At 31.7% G+C, this 7,167-nt stretch overlaps 1 protein-coding gene across 1 annotated transcript in view; it reads right to left on the bottom strand.

Moving 5' to 3' along the window:
• The window catches only part of LOC122635600, a 58,212-nt gene extending 54,635 nt beyond the window's left edge, over positions 1-3,577 (bottom strand). Inside the window, exon 1 of the mRNA XM_043825982.1 lies at positions 3,346-3,577. The gene's annotated coding sequence lies outside the window, so the exon portion shown is untranslated. The remainder of the gene's footprint in view (positions 1-3,345) is intronic.
• Between the last annotated feature and the right edge of the window lie 3,590 nt (positions 3,578-7,167).

The raw sequence follows: 7,167 nt of genomic DNA, 5'->3' as shown, positions 1-7,167 counted from the left end.
TTTTTTTTTTTTTTTTTTTTTTTTTTTTTTTTTTTTTTTTTTTTTTTTAAGATAACGACTAAAACAAACGTACTATACTTTATAATGAAAAAGAAGGAGTAATTGAGATTTTAGAAAACGACGCGATACGTATATTTCGAGAAAAAGAAAGAAAGAAAGAAATATAAGAAAGAAAAAAGAAATTGATATAAAATAAAAGAATATGTATCTTTCTTTTTATAATCTTTGTCGTAAACAAATCTCTTTTTACTTGAATAAAGAGAAGAAAAAAAAAATAATTGTTTTATCCGAAAACAAAACAAAAAAAAAAGAGTTGATACTTCTAAACAGTTACGTGATAATTCAACTTTTCGAGAAAAATTTAATTATGAAAAAAAAAAATATATATATATATATACATACATATATATGTACGTATATGTATATATTTATATATATATATTTTTCTCTTTATAATCTTTCTTTGTTGTCAACTAAAGTAGAAAATGCGTGGTTTAAACGAACGCATTTCGCAGTCGAACCTCTCCCATTAGAGAATCGTGAACGAGAACGTTTCAACCCTCGACCCCCGACAAACGATATCGTGGTGCAGCTTCTCGCCTTCTTTCTCGTTCGACTAAGCTCTCTTCTGCAGTACTGCCCCTTTGGGAAAAAGTTTGTTCGAGCGGTATATACCAAAAGAGGGAGAGAGAAAGAGAGAGAGAAAGAGAGAGAGAAAGAATGGGAGGGAGAGATACAAAGCTACGATATTATTCGTCGTTAGAACGGATCATCGAGTCTAAAAATTACTTTTCTAAGAGTATCTACGTGTACGATGATTTCGTACGTTTGTTAAGATAACGATTTAAGAAAAAGAAAAAGAAAAAAAAAAAGTTTGTGTAAAAAAAGTGTGTTTGAAAACGTCGAAATTAAGGGGTAAAGTTTCGACGTTGACAAAGTTACGTTTGAAATTTTGATTACTTGAAATTAATGGGGAAATTAATAGAAAAGTTTTAAACGTTCGAGAACATCGAATCTAATTACGTTTGAGATTTTCATTATTCTTGTTAGAGTCGATCTAATGTAAGATATTTTAATGTGATTTCTTTCTTTTTTCTTTTTTTTTTTCTTTTTTTTTTTTGTAAGAAAATATTTTGTCAAGTGATATATTAACGAGTATTAGTAATTACAATAAATTATTTTTCTTAATATATCTAAAACGTGTTATTTGTATCTCGAAATTAATTGAAGTTTTAAACGTTGAGTGAATCGAAGTTAATTAAGTTTGAAATTGTTATTACTTGTGTTCGAGTAGATCTGATGTACGATATTTTTAGTTTTTATTTTTTCACACACACACACACACACAATAAAATATTTTTGATTGATTCGTATAAATAATTGTTCTAATGTATCTGAATATACATACGTCCTTGGATACAACGATCGAAAAAATAAATAAATAAATAAATAAATAAATAAATGAATGAATGAATGAATGAAAACATATTACGTGTACGTCGTAGTAAATCGTAAAAATAATTTCAAACGTTTAGAAAATTGAATCTAATTACGTTGGAAATTTGATTTTCTATAATCGAATCGATCCAATGTACGATATTTTCATAAGATTTTTATTTTGTAATAAAATATTTCGTTGATTCGTATCGTAAGAGTTTTCCTTATATTAATCGTAACTAAATTGCGTATCAATTATTGTTCTAATGTATCTAAATATACGTTCTTTGAATTTTCATTGTATTAATCGTAGCTAAATTGAGTTAACAAATAATTGTTCTGATGTATCTGAATATACATACGTCCTTGGAGACAACGATTGAAGAAAAAAAAAAAATATATATATATATATAAATAAAAACATATTACGTATACGTCGTAGTAAATCGTAAAAATTTCAAACTTTTAGAAAATCTAGTCTTATTACTTAAATATTAAATAATTAGTTTAATTAATAAATTACGTTCGAAATATTGTTAATCAACTATTACGTCGATTCGTATCGTAGAAATTTTCGTTGAATTAATATCCTAACTAAATAACGTATAAACGATTGTTCTAATATACCTACAGTACTACGATTTCTTACGTCTATTTAGATAACGTCTGATAAAAAATAAAAAATAAAAAAAAAATAAAAATAAAAAATAAAAAGATATTACGCGTTCGTCGTAAAAATTGTAAACATTATTAAACAAAATCGAATTTAATTACGTAAATTTTGTTAATAAAATAATCACGTCGATTCGTATCGTAGAAATTTTCGTTGAATTAATATTCTTCTAACTAAATTCTCGTATAAATTACGGTTCTACTATAACCTCAAAAATATATTACTTGTACTTCGTAATTAGATCGAACAAGTTTTAAACGTTTAGAAAATCGAATCTAATACGAAACTTCGTTCCATGTATTTCCAATACGATTTAACCTATAACATTTCATCGAGATTTATTCGATGATAAATTATTTCGTTGATTTCTATCCTAACATTTTTTCGTCTCTATAAATCGTAAATAAATGACGTAAATAAATTACTATTCTAATAGTAATATCTAAGACGAGTGAGTACGAGAGGATTTCTTGCGTATGTCGAGATAACGATTGAAAAAAATCAGAACGTATTACGTGTTTTAACATCGAAACGCAGTTTTCGAATAAAATCGTATCTGATACATACGTTCTCAGAATTTCGTTGCTTTACGTAGTCTTATAATCGATCTAATATATTTTAACCTTAAACTTATTACACGTGATATCACGTGATCGAAGATGGCGAATTTCGACAAAAAAATTCAGACGAAATCTTTCAAAAATTATGACGAAAATTATAACGATAATTACGACTACATATATATATATATATATATATCTTCGAATACGATGAAATAATATTTCGTAAATATCACTGCTAATTATTCGATAGAAGCTTCGTCGTACGTGTGTCCAAGTGCTAAGAATTTCTTAAACTAAATTATCGACGCTTTCGTCTTACGAAATATAGATATATTATCGAAAAACACAAAGCATATAAACGTACACACATATCAAAGAAATATTATTAGGTAATCAAAGATATATCGTGTTATTACAGTTTCTAACCTCTCTTCGTCCTTTGTAAGGTTAACGCGTGCGTGTAGAATAACTTTGGCCGGAGAAAGAAAGAAAGAAAGAAAGAAAGAAAGAAAGAAAGAGATAGTAGAAACAAGTATAAACATGTTCGTCGATCAATCAACGTGTAATATATATATATATATATATATATATATATATATATATATATAAAGAAACACATTTATATTAAATTACATAAAGTTAAAACGATATTATAACGATATTAAGTATTACCTTCTTTCCCATCTAACATCATCCTCCATCGATTCAATTTTCAATTTCCTCAGACGATGATGACGACGACGATGGCCAGCATTATTCCTCGAAATTAACGTCTATTATGAAAATCTTGGACGAGCTCGTTGATGTTCTATCTTCTTCTTCCATGTAGTAACGACAGACGACACTTTATTTTTACAATCGAGAAAACGAAAAAAAAAAAAAAAAAAAGAAAAAGAAAGAAAGAAACACAGTAGTGTAGTAACAGTAGCAGCAGCAGCAGCAGCAGCAGCCGAAAAACGTTGAAACGTAAAACGTAAAATAAAACACACGAGCGCGATAAAGAAAAAGACGAAAAAAAGAAGAAAAAAAAAAAGAAACGAAAGGAAGGAAGAAAGAAAGAAAGAAAAAAAAAAGCGATTTAGCCGTTACAATAACGGCTATCTTTTTTTTTACTGGAATATTCTGATGACGATTATTATTATGATTACGATTACTATTATGATTATTATTTTTTCTCTTCTTCCAACGGCCACGTGATTTAACGGTTCACACGAAATAAGACTGACGACACTGAGAAGGACGGACAGATAGACAGATAGAAAAAGAGAGAAATGAAAAGAAAGAAAAAAGAGAGATAGAGAGAGAAAGAGAGAGAAAGAGAGAGAAAGAGAGAGTGAGAGAGAAAGAGAGAGGAAGAGAGATAGAAAGAAAAAAAAGCTATTGTGTCGAGAGAACAGCGAAATTAGACGAAGCACTCACGACGACGGTACAAACGAGACTGACCGAACTGCCGGCTGCCTGCACCACGCAACGAGTCCTGCGGTAGTGGTGGGGGGAGACGGGGAGTAGCAGCGCAGGGCCGTGTCGGAGAAAGGGTAGTGCCCCCCCCACTCCTCTCATATTCTCTTCCTCCTTGTCGATATTCTCTACTACAGCTTGCTCTCTCTCTCTCTCTCTCTCTCTCTCTCTCTCTGTCTGTCTGTCTGTCTCTCTCTCTCTCTGTCTATCTCTGTCTATCTGTTTCTCTCTCTCGTTCTTTCTCTGTCTTTCTCTCTCTGTATAGACGCATCCCGGGAGGATATCGACACGATCGTTTCGAGTCGAGCATCACAAGGGGATAACCCACGTCGAATTACCGGATTTTTCGTCCCTCGTTTTGTTACGGAAATCGGAATCGCAATGGTGAATATAGGAAATGTTGCTACTAATATGTGTGTGTGTGTGTGTGTGTGTGTGTTGTCTATGTTCTTGGATGTATGTGCAGCAAGGAGAGAGGGAGAAAGAGAGAGAGTGTTAATTTGGCGGGAAGATTCGATTTTTTTTTTAAACTCTATCGAATCGATACTTATGTGTTTATATATATATACATATATATATATGTTTATTAATATCTATATATATATAAATATATATTATATTATATATATTATTATATATATTATATATATATAATAAGTGCACACACACGTGTGTGTGTGTGTGTGTGTGTATCGATGTAATTGAAACGTTTAATGGAAAATTGTGATTATTACTCTTCTTCTTCTATTTTTTTCTTCTATCTTTCTTTTTAAATCGTCTCTTCGATCGATATCAATTTGTAAACGAATGACGTATATAATATGTGTGTGTATATATATATATATATATATATATATATATATATAAAACGTGATTTAACAAGATAGGATCCGTTAGATGGACGTTGAACCGTGCATTAATGAATCAAAATTGTAATTGCATTGTTTGATCGTGATTATTCAGCGTCACACATCCATCATCGTTTCCGTATTCAATCCTCCCATATACTTGTCAATCCATGGAAGAAAAGGTAAAAAAAAAAAAAAAAAAAAGAAAAAGAAAAAGAAAAAGAAAAAGAAAAGAAAAAATCAGGACGATTCGACGACGTTGACGATGATCGTCGTCCTTTAACGCGATTTAAATTTCTCCCACGTTTCTTTCCTGTTACTCGCTTCGAAAAAATTGCCTCGAAAATAAAAAATAGAAGAAGAAAGAAAGAAAGAAAGAGCTTGCAAAAGAAAATAACGAGTTTATCGTTAATCATAAGATCGATTATTGTCGAAAAAAATACAACGACTATTACCTGTGATCGTAAACGCGTTGAGATATTGCTCGTTTTAAGAGAAAATTGAGCGATCGCGTGGGCTGTTTAATGAGCTAACCAATTAACACATTCGGAATGGTAGAAACGTGAAGTTATGTAGTCCAAACGACGACGACGACGACGACGACGACGACGACGATGACGATGACGATAAGGACGAAGAGGACGATTATAGGGGTGACTTTGAAAACAAGACGCAATTGCAGTCGATCCCTTTTGAGGTTTCTCGATGTTCATATTACATTACGGATTAACGCGTTCATTCGCACGCATGTTAATCATCGACGAAAATAGAGTTAAGGGTTAGAGTCTCAGTCCTTCTCACATATGAAGAGCTCACGTATACGATGAGGTGAGTTTAAACATCGAGCGAGCGAGCAAGCAAGCAAGCAAGCAAGCAAGGAAGCAAGCAAGCAAGCAAGCAAGTAAGTAAATAAGTAAGTACCTAACTCCCTTACTGAAACTAAAAGAGAAGATAGATCAGAGAGAACTCGAAGGGAAATGGAGAAAGACAGGAGTAGGGGAAGGGATTTAGCTGATTAGAACCAATAGAGAGGGAGAAACTTTAGAAGATCTTCGCGACCCTAAGTTTGACAATCGCAAACAGTCTCATCTTAGAAGATGTTTTTCTTTCGTTGTAAAAGAAGGAAGGAAATAAATAAAAGGAAGATAATGAAGAAAAAATAAGAGGAACGAAACGAATTGATCGATCGATCGATCGATCGATCGATCGATCGAGGGACGATCGATTAGTTAAATAATTATGCTTTTCGTTTAGAAATGTTTCAACTTTAATGCAAACCTTCTCAGAGATATTTATTTTGTTAAAGTAAGAAAGATATTGATGATAAATAAATTAAGGATGCAAATGTAAGAATCGAGAAAAGAAAATTTTATTAATTAGACGAATGTTAATACCCAGTGAAAAAGAAACGAAATCAGAGATTAATTAAGTAATATTAATGTTTCAATAGAACTTTGATATATCTAGCGTTGATTTAAAAGTTAACAGTTTGAAAAGGACGATCGAGGATCGAGAACAAAACCGATATATATGTAGTCGATCGTCCTCGAACAAAAAATCATTCATTATTCGTCCCACGATCGAGAGAAAAGAACGTCGGTGAAAACGTTCGGCAAAATTTATGCGCATCGTAATGAATGTAATAAATAAATTACGAACTGGTTCTCCACATCGGCGCGCTTTATTAAATCCGTTCATTAACAGCCGGTTCGAGCATAAGTGGAATCCACGTTCGTTCGGGTTAGAGAAACCCTGGACTGGGCCTTCATGTCCTGTTTAATTCCTCCAATTTTAGCCGATAACCAACGAAATCTCGTGATATTATTGGTCGATTAATCGACCGGTTAATTACGTTCAATGTTACTCTCTCTCTTTCTCTTTCTCTTTCTCTCTCTCTTTCTCTCTGTCTCTGGGAGGTGTTATAACGAAACCACCAGTCAAACTACCGCAAAATTATCGAAATTCCAGTACGCGTTAATTACGACAGAAACTATTCCGAATAAATGACCAACTTAATTGGTTAATAATATATATTGTATTGTATTATATTGTGCTACAAATGTTTCTTTCTTTTCTTTTCTTTTTTTTTTTTTTTTAAATAAAAATATAAACGTAATCTAGGAGATTATAGAAAAGAGAGAGAGAGAGAGAGAGAGAGAGAGAGAGAAAAGAAAGAAAGAAAGAAAGA

This window comes from Vespula pensylvanica, chromosome 18 (genome assembly GCF_014466175.1).
Source record: "Vespula pensylvanica isolate Volc-1 chromosome 18, ASM1446617v1, whole genome shotgun sequence".
NCBI classification, from domain to species: Eukaryota; Metazoa; Arthropoda; class Insecta; order Hymenoptera; family Vespidae; genus Vespula; species Vespula pensylvanica.
This window is presented reverse-complemented; position numbering and strand designations above follow the sequence as displayed.